Raw genomic sequence first — 12,649 nt, 5'->3', positions numbered from 1 at the left:
CTGCGGGCTTCCACCCTCGCCCCTCACCCGCGCAGCTTTTCGGAGCCGATCCAGTCTGACGGCGGTGCGCCCGAGTTCCATGTTCAGGAGTGCAGACTCCAGCGGCGAAGCTGAGTCTGCGGGTGGAGAAGACCCCCAGAGTACCCCGCCACTGAGGGCGGCCCGGGGCGGGGAGCGACACTGCCGGAGGCGGGCACCTGGGCCCTGCTGGGAGCCGCAGGAACCGACGGCCCTGGGCAGATCTTCTGCCCACAGACCATTCCCTGCCCGCACCCATGCCTGTCACATTGTTCCTACGACGTTCTGTTCATCTCCGATCCCTGTGAAACTGCTGACCCAGCACCGGCGCCCGGTTTAAAAGGAGCACCTTTGACAAATGCTACTGAAAAATCGGAGCCTTGGCCAGCCCTTTCTGTAATTGGGCCTATGATTTGGGGCTGCGATTTTTTATGAAGGAGAGCATCACAAATGCCTACAGCCAAGCCCCGAGAGCTGCCTTTGCCTAGGGATTTTTGTTTGGTTTTGTGGCATAAGGGTGCCCAGCAGTAATTAACGATTGCATTTCTGGATGGAAAGTTAATGAATGAATGAGTTCTGGATATTGGATGTTGAAAGGGAACTTTTCCACATATGAAATTCTAGATCAGTAGTTTAAAAAAGCGTATTGCACTAAGCCTTGAAATGTTCTTAGAGATCTGGTTCTACTCTCAAGAAGCCTCCTGAAGCTTTTCCGTGAAGCTTAAGCTCTTTCCCCAGGGCTTCCTTTTTGTGCCCCTTTGGCAGCTCGCATGAACTCCTAGAGCGCTTACCTTTTTTTTTTTTTTTTTTAATTGCAAATTTGTGTTGACTTTCTTGCTCTTTACAAAGTGAATGCCTGAGGATTGGCCTGCCTGCTACAGGGTTTTGTGTTCTAGACCTCTTTCACAATGCTGGCTGCACAGTGTTCCATCAAGCAATCATAAGGAGAGAAAACTTGTCAGTGGGAGGCACTATGCCAGGAGGTTTAAGTGGGTGATTTCATCTTCATACCGCCCACTGCCACAGAGGAGGAAGCTGGGCCCAAGTCCCAGGGCCATAAATCTCTGGAGGGCCTGTGGGACTCCAGAGCCACTCTGTAACCCGGCTCTACTCTTCATTGAGTAATAAAATCTTGTTGCATGTAGTGAGAAAACTGGTGCCCTAGAGAAGTTACCTGAGGACTGATGGCACATTATAAAAACCCTTATTATTATAATTTTTTTTTGTAGGCTATTCTTAAGTATTGTCAGACTGCTTTCTGAATGTCTTTGTGTATCCCATAGCCTCCAAATGCAGTGATTTCTCAAAATTACATGCTTAATAAGTATTGCTGGAAGAAGTGGTTTCAAAATGACCATCTGCATATGTTTGATGTACATATATCTTTTTGGAAATTTGGCAATGTGCAAGTTACCATCCTTGGAACCAGCTACAGATTGTGATGACCTTTTTTATACTCTCTATAGATAGGAAACAATTTGCTTTGGCCCTAAACAAGTGACTTCAGAAATCAAGAAGCGGGTCATTGGTCTGGTTGTAAACTGGACTTAGTGATCTCTGGGAGGAAGTATCTGAAGGGTTCATCACTGGTGTCTGAGATGAACTCATTCAAAGTAGCTCAGTGCTTGGTGTTGAATAACCTCTTTCTCTCTCTTAATCTCCTGTCCACTCCAAGATCAAATCTTGTACACACTATATGCTGGCTAACTGAACATAATAACAATTCTTTATTAAAAAATCTTGTACTCAAACATTTATAGCATATTTGCTGAAATGCCATGTTTGGTCTTACTTGGCCTCTCGTAGACTGTTCCAGACTAGAGAGTAAGTAAGTTGTTTCTCTTTGCTTAGCCCCCCAACATTCTAAAGGATAGTGAACAAAATTTATTGTCAGGACTTCAAGATGTAGTGTCAAAAGTTTAAAACTTCCACGTGCAGGTTTTTGGATCTCTTCTCTCCACCTTCCTCCCGCCAGGGTAAGAAGCTTACAGCTTCAGTAATCACAAAAGAGAATAAATAGCCTGAGAGCCCACCTGGGAATATAAAGCAGAACACACTGGCTCTGAGGTATGGAAAAGAAGGACTTCAAGTAAAAGAAGGAAAATACATCTCCTCTTTGTAGCCTTTTGGCAATGATAAAGATAATAAAGTAAGAAGTAGGCCAGTCAACTCATGGATTCCAATATCAGAAAACCTAACTTTTATTTTCATCACAAAATATTGTTTGGTCATTGTTTTGTCTATCACTCCTCACCCCATCCTGCCTTTTTACACTGAGGAAATACAGTTTTCCAAAAGAAAAATGTAGTCCTCAAAAGCACAAATTCTGGATGCCAATTAATTGCATTTTCCTACATTTTCCATGTGGGTAAATTTGAGTATGTTACGGAACCTTTCTGGGCGTCAGTCTCTTTTTCTGTAAGATGTGATAATACAGTATCTACCCATTTAAGTTGTGCGAGACAGAGTGCCTGGCACATAATGACCGTTCAGTAAATGCTGCCTGTTCTTCAAGTTATTGGTGGAAGGGGGGGAGAGGGTCCCCTGTCCTGCTTAGGACAACTGCCCACGTCTGTCTGTCTGTTGCCCCAGGGAAAGGCTAACCAAATGGAGCGTCCAAGGCTGTCCTTGCGGGGGTGTGAGATTGCTCCTTTCTTAAGTGGCGAGAGCCCCGGCTAGCCCGAGACTAGTTAAACATCTAACGCTCTGTATTGATTTCTGTGTGCAAGCCCTGGGGCCGATCCCATCCTGTGTCCTGCAGTATTTTGAATTGTTTATACATGAGCATTTTCTTGTGTGAGGAAAATGTACAGAAGAGGGTTGGCAGAGGAGTGATTAGGAGTCAGACACTTATGTGTGGGTATATATAGCTGGTCCTGTTGCCGTGAGCTTGTATACCGTCTTTCTTCTTCTTGGTTCCCTTAGCACCACATGAAAGGCTTTTCCCCAAATTTTGCTGATCACGTCCTTGGGTCAAACTGCCATCCTTTAAAATTGGCCCAAGAACAGAAGGAATGTTTATTGTCTGACATCATTGCTTGCTAAGAATGTTTTTTATTTTTTTTTATTTTTCTGTTTTTAATTGTATGTCCTACTTTAGCATTTAGTCTTTCATGAACTGTCCCCTCTCCTGTCCTTGACTACGTTAGGCTCTCAGCTTAATCACCCTGATCTTGGCTAAAGAACATTCTGTGCCTGTCTGGGGCAGAGAGAGTACCATGGGCTCACCAACCCCATTTCCATTGCTCTGGGCACACAGCTAAAGGACACGTCCTGCCTCATACGCAGTTCACTGGATACCCTCTGGCCGAATCTGACCAGCAGAATCAGGGGCGTAGGCTTAGTCAGCCACACGCAGGCTTGGCCCCTGCAAGTAAAACCACTACCATGATCTTCTGTGCATTTGTTTCATCCCCTTTTGTCGTAGAGGGTCCCTGGTAGAGCTCCAAGAATTTAAAAGATGGCGGAACCTCTAGATGGAAGCAGGCAGGGCTTCCTGAACAACTAAGGAGAGAAGGAGATCTCTCCTCTCAGACAACCTGCATCCAAGTGTGATGTGAGGGAGAAAGAAATCTTACTGAGTTCAGCCACCAAAATTTTTGTGACTGCTTGTTAGAGAAGGAAGCTATCCTGGTCGGTATACGCTTCTTTGTTTTCGAATTCTCTCAGAACAACAAATGGTTTATCCCCCTCCCCTTTTTCCCTTCGCGTCTGTTCTCACCGTGAAGATCCCCTTTAGCGCGTTCCTCCATCACCCAGAGTTTAAGAAATCAACAACAGACCCATCTGCCTCCCTAGGTCCTGCCCCACATCTCCCTACTATTTGTTTCCTCTAAGATCACCCCCCTGTGACTAACTTACCTGCCTTCTACTTTCTCTCTTGACGGCAAAAATGGCGGGGTTGTTTCCTTGCAACTAGGACCAAAGAGAATCCAGCTTCTCCTTAACCGCTCATGTTCAAACTTATTATTCCTTCTCATGGGCCCTCTTCTAGGTTGGGATTAGATTCCACATCGTCACATTTTCCTAGTTCCTTTCTATAACTTGATATTCTTATCGAAGTTTCTTCCAGTGGCTTCTTATCATTTTGCCTTTAAATACTCCTAAGGGTTCTCTGGACAAAACTTTCAGCATCTGTGGGTTTAATAGGCTCTTGGATGTGGATTATACAAAGGTGTCTCAGTATCTATCATTTCTCTGTGTTCTTTTCAAATTTTAGGAGGGTACATGCATTTGCATATGGCAACTTCCATAGCATAGTGATGGTAGAGCTCTCGGTAGGTCTGGGTCACTATGACCTTTTCTCCTGTTTGGAATATCCTTCCGTGCCATCCTCATCTAACTGCTAATCAAAATGTAGAACCCATTCAAGCTTCAGTCCTTCCCATGTGTCTGTCTCCTCGCCCATTCTGATGGAGACCATCTTTTATGCTCCCAGAGGACCATGTTAATACTGGTCACGAATGTGGCAGATGTCAAAATACTGATCGAACTGCACTAGAATCATTGGTTGATCTTCTTTCCTTTCTTCCTTCATAGACTGAGAGTTTTTTGAAGAAAATCTCCGAATCCAGTTCAAATTTATAATCCCTTTGCTTGAGCCTGGGGTTTGGTGCAGAGGACACTCTCAGTAGATATGCCTTGCCCGCTTCAATGCGTACACGAGCCACGGTCACAGTTTTATTTTCTGAGCTGTTGGTGTTTGTTTCTGTTTCAGCTTTCACCCATCGCAGTGCCCCAACACCTCGCTCATGCTTTGAATTCCGTGGTGCGTGAGGAGGTTTATTACATGATAAACACTATTGGGTTTCCAGATAGTTCTCTGGCATCATCAGGAGCCTGGTAGAAGTACAGCTTCGCAGGCTCTACCCTGGATTTAGTGCAACTTAACGTTGGGATGTGCTCTGGGAATCTGCATTTTAAACAGTCTCCCCAAGCATTCAAGATGCCGTGTGGCAGTCACCGGTCAAACGCTTCTCACCTGGAAGAAATGACTCTTACTCTCTTGGGTACAGTGATGTTCTGGAACAGAAGGCGCTTAATAAACACTTGGAAGTGGATTCTCTCGGCATTCTGTAGTCTGTCTCTAACAGAAGCAAGGCTCATTTTAGACTTGCGTAGACTAAACTGGTAAATGTATCCTTTGGCATTCAAAGGTGTGTGAAGTCAAGTGGTTTTTAAAAAGTCTTATTATAGCTGTGCGGCAGAGCTGAGGGTTCTCTCTCTTCTGTTAAACTCCATGCCCCAGCCCTCACTTCTCTCTCTTTCTTTCCCCCTCCCTCTTCCTTCCTTCTTTCCTTCCTTTCTTTTTAGGATTTTATTTAAGAGCAGTGGGGTTGGGGAGAAGTTAGACGTTCCACTAAGCATGGAGCCTGCCTCTGGGGACAGTCCCAGAATGCTGGGATCATGACCTGAGCTGAAGGCAGATGCCTAACCGACTGAGCCACCCAGCCCGCCCACTTTTCTTCCTTCCTTCCTTCCTTCCTTCCTCCCCTTCCCTTACCTCCTCCCATTCCCCTTCCCTTACCTCCTCCCATTCCCCTCCCTTCCCTTCCCTTTTATCTTTTTCTTTTTTCTTTTTCTTCTCCAGAGAGGAAGAAAGAGGATGGGGGGCTAGGGAGGGACAGAAGGAGAAGGAGAGAGAGAATCCCAAGCAGCTTCCATGCCCAGCACAGAGCCTGACACAGGGGATCTCGTGACCTGAGATCATGACCTGAGCCGAAATCAAGAGTCAGGCTGAGGCACCCGGCTGCCTCCCACCACAATTCGCTTTTCTAATAGGCTGTGGGGCGACCCACTGGCACGGAATGTGACCGATGCTTTGGGGTTCTTGTTTTACTCGCCGCCCCAAAGCACATGGCACAGAAGACTACGTCGTCCTTGTTGAGGTGCGAGCTTTCTTCACCTCCCACTGTACTTCGCTCTCCTGGGTTCCTTCCAACTTCTCTGGCTGTTCTTACGATGTTGTGTGGGCTCCTTTCCTTCACCTTGTCCTTTCAATACTGGCTTTCTTCAGGATTCCGAACTCCGGTTTTCTTTTCCATGTGTTTTCACTGCATAATCTTGTCTGCTTTTTGACTTGCATCATATTCCTTTGCGATGATTCCCTCATGGGACTCTCAGCTCCGTCTCTCTCCTGAACTGCAGACCCAGATATCCAACAGCCTGGAGGCCCGTCCTGTGGCTGTCCCACAGACACCCAAAGGGCAGGATGAAGCTGAAAGGGAAAAGGGAAAGGGAAACCTGTGTTTCCCTTTTGGCCTGTCTTTTTGTGGGTAGGCACCATTGCCCTCCCCATTTTGCAAGCCAGTGCCCGGGCACCCTCAGGCCCCCATAGAACTCTTGGGCTTTCTTTCCCCTGCATGGCTTTCTCATCTCTCCACATTAGTCCGTCCCTGGGCTGCCACCCTGGGCCCGAGTCAGCCGGAACGCCCATCAAAATTGCTGCAGCAACTTCATTGATTTCCCAGACCTGGTTGTTGTTCCTCCCATCATCTCATACTGTAATCAGAGACACTTGGAAAGCATACATTTTTTTAGGTCCCTTTCCTGCCCTGCTCTCTGTAGGGTCCTCCGTCACTTTCCATCCATGCTGGGAAGACGTCCAAAGCGCCCACGTGGCCCCGGGACTCAGCCCTTCGCAGCTCCACGGCCTCTCCTCTTGCCCGCCCTCTTGCTTCTTGCTTCTGCCTTCCTGAGTCCAGCGATTGTTTTCACCTCTTGGTCTGCTTCCTTGCTCTTTCTCAGGTTACTGCTTTTGTTCCCTCTGCTAAGATTCTTCTCTCCAGTCTTACCCCTGGCAAGAGAGTTCGTTCTTCAGGTCTCAGTTTAAATTCGCTTCCTCCTGGCAGCCTTCCGAGACTTACCGAGCCTGCCATAAGGGCCCTTCACAGCGTTGCCATGGAAGCCTGTTTTTTCCCCTGTGGCATTGACATTGCCTTGTGCCCCGTCTATATGACTGCAAGGCTGTGAGCTCTTTAGGAGCCAGACTGTATCTGTGATGACCCTCCAACCCCCACCCCCAGCAGAATCCCCATTTCTGAGCTCTTTCCTTACTACGGGGTGAAAATTTAATGCATATTTGTTGAACCGAACTGCACTGAGAGTGATAGCACCTGTGAGTCAGAGGAACTGTCTTTCCCTCTCCTTCCATTATTCCTGTCCCCCTCCCCACTTAAATTCCCCATACAACCTATGCCATGGGGCAGGGCATCTACGGTAAGCTTGTAATAAATACATTGATAACAGGTAGAGATGCTTTAGAATTTAGTAAAAGGGGGAAAGTGCTTATTTTAAAACAGTAAAGCATAAAGTAGCCACTTACATTGATATGTCACTTGTTCTAGGCGTTGCCTTCTGGTGTCTTGGCGCGTTGTTGTAACTACCAAGGCTGATTCATTATGTTTTCCTTGCCTGGTAATTATATATATCTCGATGAGGTATTTATTTATTTATTTATTTTTATTTTAGTTATCAAAAGTTTGGATCTAACCACAGATATTGTACATTGCTAATCAAGTATGGTTTCTATTTAAAAACACATACTTAGCATTCCACTCCTGCTAGCACACACACAGCCTATTTCTAAATTACGGAGGGCAAGGAACATGATGCGTGTGTGTCTCGTTGCTCCATTCCATCATCCCTCTGGCTTTAATGTCCTAACCGCTCTCTGTGTCCTTGCCTTTGTTCGTAATGTCCGAGCTTGCCCTCTTATCACAGGAGAGGAGTTTCACGGATGGATCCTATCTTAGAGGGCCTGGATTTACATCCTGGCTCCACTCTTATTAGCTGTGGGTCCCTGGGCAAGATGCATATTGGCTGTGTGCCTCAGTTTACTCATGTTCAAAATATGATCAATAAGAGTATTTTTTCTTTAAGAGGTTTTGGTGACTATTAAGTGAGATATAATGTATTAAAACACCTAGCATAGTGTCTGGACCAGAATAAGGTCTTAATAACTATTAGGTGTGATTAAAGAACTCTGCCCTATTGAGTCCAAAGTACTTTATTTCTCCGTATTCCTCCTTTATAACCCTCTATCTATTATAGATATTATCTAATAATAGATCTATCTAATCTATTATAATGATTTTTATTCTACTGGAGATCATAGTGTTAAACCTGAATATTAGGCCCAAAATATACCTTAGATACTGTCCATAATATTAACTTGACATTTGATTTAAAAGCATTTATTTTGGGGACTCCTGGGTGGTTCCATCAGTTAAGCATCTGACTCAGGTCATGATCCCAGGGTCCTGGGATCGAGTCCGGCATCGGGCTCTTTGCTCAGCAGGGAGCCTGCTTCTCCCTCTGCCCACTCCTCCCTCCACTTGTGCACTCGCTCGCTCTCTCTCTCTCTCTCACACACACACACAAATAAATAAAGAAATAGCCTCAAAAAATTAAAAAAAAATTTTTTTAAGATTTTATTTATTCGTTTGAGGGAGAGAGAGAGAGAGAGTCCAAGTTGGGGGAGTGGCAGAGAGAGGGAGAGAATTTGAAGCAGACTCTCTGCTGAGCACTGAGCCCTGAGATCAGCTCGAGGCTCAGTCCCACAACTTTGAGATCATGACCCGAGCCGAGATCAGGAGTCAGTTGCTTGACCCCCTGAGCCTTCCAGGTGCCCCTTAAAAGTATTTATTGAGCTTATGCTCTGAACCAGACCTACGGTTTGGGCCTGGGGAGTTAAGGTGAAGAGGGCACCTTTCCTGTTCGCAGTGGCGTTCACACTGAACTTAGAGAGCTGATCGGGATATGAGTGAATGCCAACGAGCAAGAGCAATAAAGGATTTAGAAGCGTGTAAATGTGAGCACAGAGAAGGGAATTATTAACCAAGGGAGGGATCAGGAAGAGGCTGTGTAGGATGAACATGATTTTTCTGAGCAGGAAGGAGTGAAGCCTTCCAGTTCGTAGAAACAGCATATAGAAATGCTCAAGAGTCGTGACAAATTTGATGTTTTCAGAAAACCTCAATGCGTTTCGGTGTTGGAAGAATGTGAGATAGACAGGAGCACGTCAGAAAGAGGCCCTTATGTGATACCATTTAGGAATGGGTGTTACAGGGTCCCGTCTGGTCTGCTGCATCAGGTTCATACTGAAGAGGAAAGGGGCCAGAGGTGGAGAGATCACTGACCAGGCTGTGGCCAGAGATGGCATCTCAGCCCCTCAGGACACTAGAACAAATGCCATGGACTGGCTGGCTTCAACACAAGAAATTTATGTCTCACAGCTCTGGAGGCTCAAAGTCTAAGATCAAGGTGCCAGCCTGGTCAGGTTCTGGTGAGAACCTCTTCCTGTCTTTCAGGCAGTTGCCTCTTTGCTGTGCAGTCACAGAGGGGCAAGAGAGAGAGAGAATCAGCCTTTCCTGTCTCTTCTTACGAAGGGCACTAATGCTATCATGACGGCTCTCCCTCCCCCAGGCTCTGTTTCCAAACACCATCCCACTGGGGATTAGGACTTTCACACGAATTCTGGGGTGACACAGACATTCAGTCCATGGCAGTGGGTAAACAATCCTGAGGGCCTGGCATAAGGCAGAGGTGGTGGGGACATAGAGGTGGCGAGGACATAGAGGCTATGAGATGGCCACGGGGCGTGCTTCAGTAGGGATTAGCGACTATCTAGATAAGGGGGATGATGGGATGAGTTGGGTGCCTTCCTGCTCCCTGGATTAGACATCCGAGTCGTGCCTGGGGTTACCTGGTCAGACTGGCTTCACGGACCACAAGTTGCTTTACGAGAAACTAAACTATTTCTACTCCTTGTCCTACAGCTCATAGCTCTGCAACATATGAGCCCCCCAGCTGCTTCCGAGTAGCCATCTTCCATTAACGGTCATCCAGCAGGCCTCGCTTCCTTACTGTTCTTCAAATACATGACATGACTTGTCTTCAGAGCTTTGATCACAATGTTCCCTCCACATCGCATGTGCTCTGTATTCCCCACCTAATCTGTCCTGGAAGGGGACTCTAATCTGACCTCTGAAACCTCCCAGCCACTCAGAAGGGTGCTGCCCTCTGCTCCATTGGATTCTCCACATTTCATTGTTGTTCTGGGGCAGATGCGGCGCTGGGTTCTCATCATCATCTCTCTTCCCAGGGACACAGGAAAATTATCTCCAGCTTCCCTGTTCTTAGAGTTTTAACTCCATGTGACCTAGTCCTCACCTGTGGGGACAAGAGCTAATGTAATGTGTCCCCTCTGCCTGGCCTGAGGCAGGGAACAGCATGGAGAACTCCCCAGATTCCACCTCTTCTGTCCCTGCATTCCGAAGGAGGAGCTCTAAAGTGGTGGGGTTAAAAACAGAAGGAACCAGGCAAGAGAACTGCCAAAGAGAAATAACTGACTTTTAGTTAGATTTTGTATGTGACCCAAACCAGCAACAACAAAAGCTTACTTGTGGTGAACTACCAACATTTGGGGAACAATTTGTTAACGCGGCGAAGCACGGTCTGTCCTGACCAATAGGACCACCAGTATTTGGTGTCTCTTATGGTGCAGGAACAAAACCAGGGATCTTTTCATTTATTTATTTGACAGAGAGAGAGCACAAGCAGGGGGAGCAACAGACAGAGGGAGAAGGAGAGGCAGGGTCCAGCCTGAGCAGAGAGCCCGATGTGGGGCTGGATCCCAGGACCCTGGGATCATGACTTGAGCCAAAGACAGATTAAACTGACTGAGCCACCCAGGTGCACCCCCCTTTTTTTTAAATCTCACACTATACTTCTCATAGTTCTTAATAAATATATTTTTTTAATGGAATTGAAAAGTTTTGATGGCTTGGTGAAAAAAGACTTTTCTCAGATGGGAGAGAAAGTGGTAAACCCAGTGTCAGCAGTTCCATCCGCTTTTGTTCTCCCCTCCCCTCCCCTCCCCTCCCCTCCCCTCTCCTCTCCCCTTCCCTTCCTTTCCCTCCTTTCTCTTTCTTTCTTCCTTTCTTTCTCTTTCTCTCTCTCTCTCTTTCTTTCTTTATTTTTTTAATATTTACCTCCTTTCAATCAATGCCTTGTCTTGTACGTCTGGATTTGTCTCCTCGGGCCAGAGAACGAGCAACGTTCATGAGCCAGGAATGGAGAATCTCGCTTAGTCATGTTCTACTGAATCATCCTTTGCGTTCATGGGTGGAAAAGAGAGAAAGGGAATGAAACTTGTCCTTCTGAGTATCATCATTCTTTGTAGAAGGAAGCATGCACCTGCTGTATTATTATCATTACTATTATTATTATTATTTTGAGGGACGCAGGAAAGCCGACCTCAGCCAGAGTGTTAAGTGTGACGCTGCCAGTGAGACTGGGTCCTCCTAGTCTCACCTGTGTGAAACACAATCTTTTACTGCATTTTCCCTTAATATCTCTGTTTCGATGTGATGCCACCGATTTGAAATGTGTATATATTGTCTTCTGCCCTTGAGGACCTTCATGAGAATGAGCTGTTTTAACTAAAATGAGACTTTTAGTCTCACTGACAATTTCCTCCTGCCTTGCTATTTGTTTTGTCACAAAAACCCTGGGCATCCATGGGACTTTGATTTTTCAAGTTCATTATCTCAAAAGAGATTTTAGAAATATTACAAATAATAACACATGATAGAAAAGCAAAGGAGAAATGCCATCTGCATGACAGTAGCTATTTACGAAATCCTGAGGTCATCTTCTCCTAGGTTGAGATACGAGTGGAATTTCTCGCTCAACTAATTCACAGGGCTGGTTTCAATAGAAAATTTGAAACACAGTGCTTTCTGTTCTGTTTGTGTTTTCTTGTTTTTAAGGGCAAGTTGCTGGGTGCCTGGGTGGCTCAGTGGATTAAAGCCTCTGCCTTCAGTTCAGGTCATGATCCCAGGGTCCTGGGATCGAGCCCCCGTATAGGGCTCTCTGCTCAGCGGGAAGACTGCGTCCTTTCCTCTCTCTCTCTGCCTACTTGTGATCTCTGCCAAATAAATAAATAAAATCTTAAAAAAAAATAAATGCAAGTCACGGGTTGAAACTAAATTCTCTTTTTTTATTTCAAAGAAAGTGTAATATGAGACAAAAGGTGTTCATGAAGCAAGGAGAGCACACAATGAGGTTATAACTCTAATAATCTTTATGCAATAAATAAAATATACTACATAATGAAATGTGGAAAATACATAAAAATTAGTAGAAAGCAGATATTAATTTATATCAATAAGGCCATGAAAAATCCAGTAGTAATAGAGAAAACATGTAACATTTCTAAATATATACACTTATTAATGTGTATGTATTTTTATATGTAGATGTTATTTAATTATAGACTTGTTTCATTTGTATAAATGTAGATTAACATCCAGATCAAACTTTACACCTCCCAAATAGAATACATGTATTATTATTTTTTAAAGATCTTATTTATTTATTTGGGAGAGAGAGAGAGAGAGAGACAGAGTGAGAGAGAGCATAAGAGGGGAGGTCAGAGGGAGAAGCAGACTCCCCATGGGGCAGGGAGCCCGATGTGGGACTTGCTCCCAGGACTCTGGGATCATGACCTCAGCCGAAGGCAGTCGCTTAACCAACTGAGACACCCAGGCACCCAGAAGATATGCGTTCTTTCCTAGAATCCACATAATATTTTTAAAATTAACCGTATTTTTGGACATAATGGAAA

General features: G+C 45.4%; 1 protein-coding gene across 1 annotated transcript in view; it reads left to right on the top strand.

The window, feature by feature from the left end:
- LOC309871283 (uncharacterized protein) overlaps positions 1 to 12,649 on the top strand; it is a 566,681-nt gene that overhangs the window by 199,736 nt on the left and 354,296 nt on the right. The gene's annotated exons all lie outside the window — the stretch shown is intronic.

This window comes from Mustela nivalis, assembly GCF_964662115.1.
Source record: "Mustela nivalis genome assembly, chromosome: 8".
Classification (NCBI taxonomy): Eukaryota; Metazoa; Chordata; class Mammalia; order Carnivora; family Mustelidae; genus Mustela; species Mustela nivalis.
This window is presented reverse-complemented; position numbering and strand designations above follow the sequence as displayed.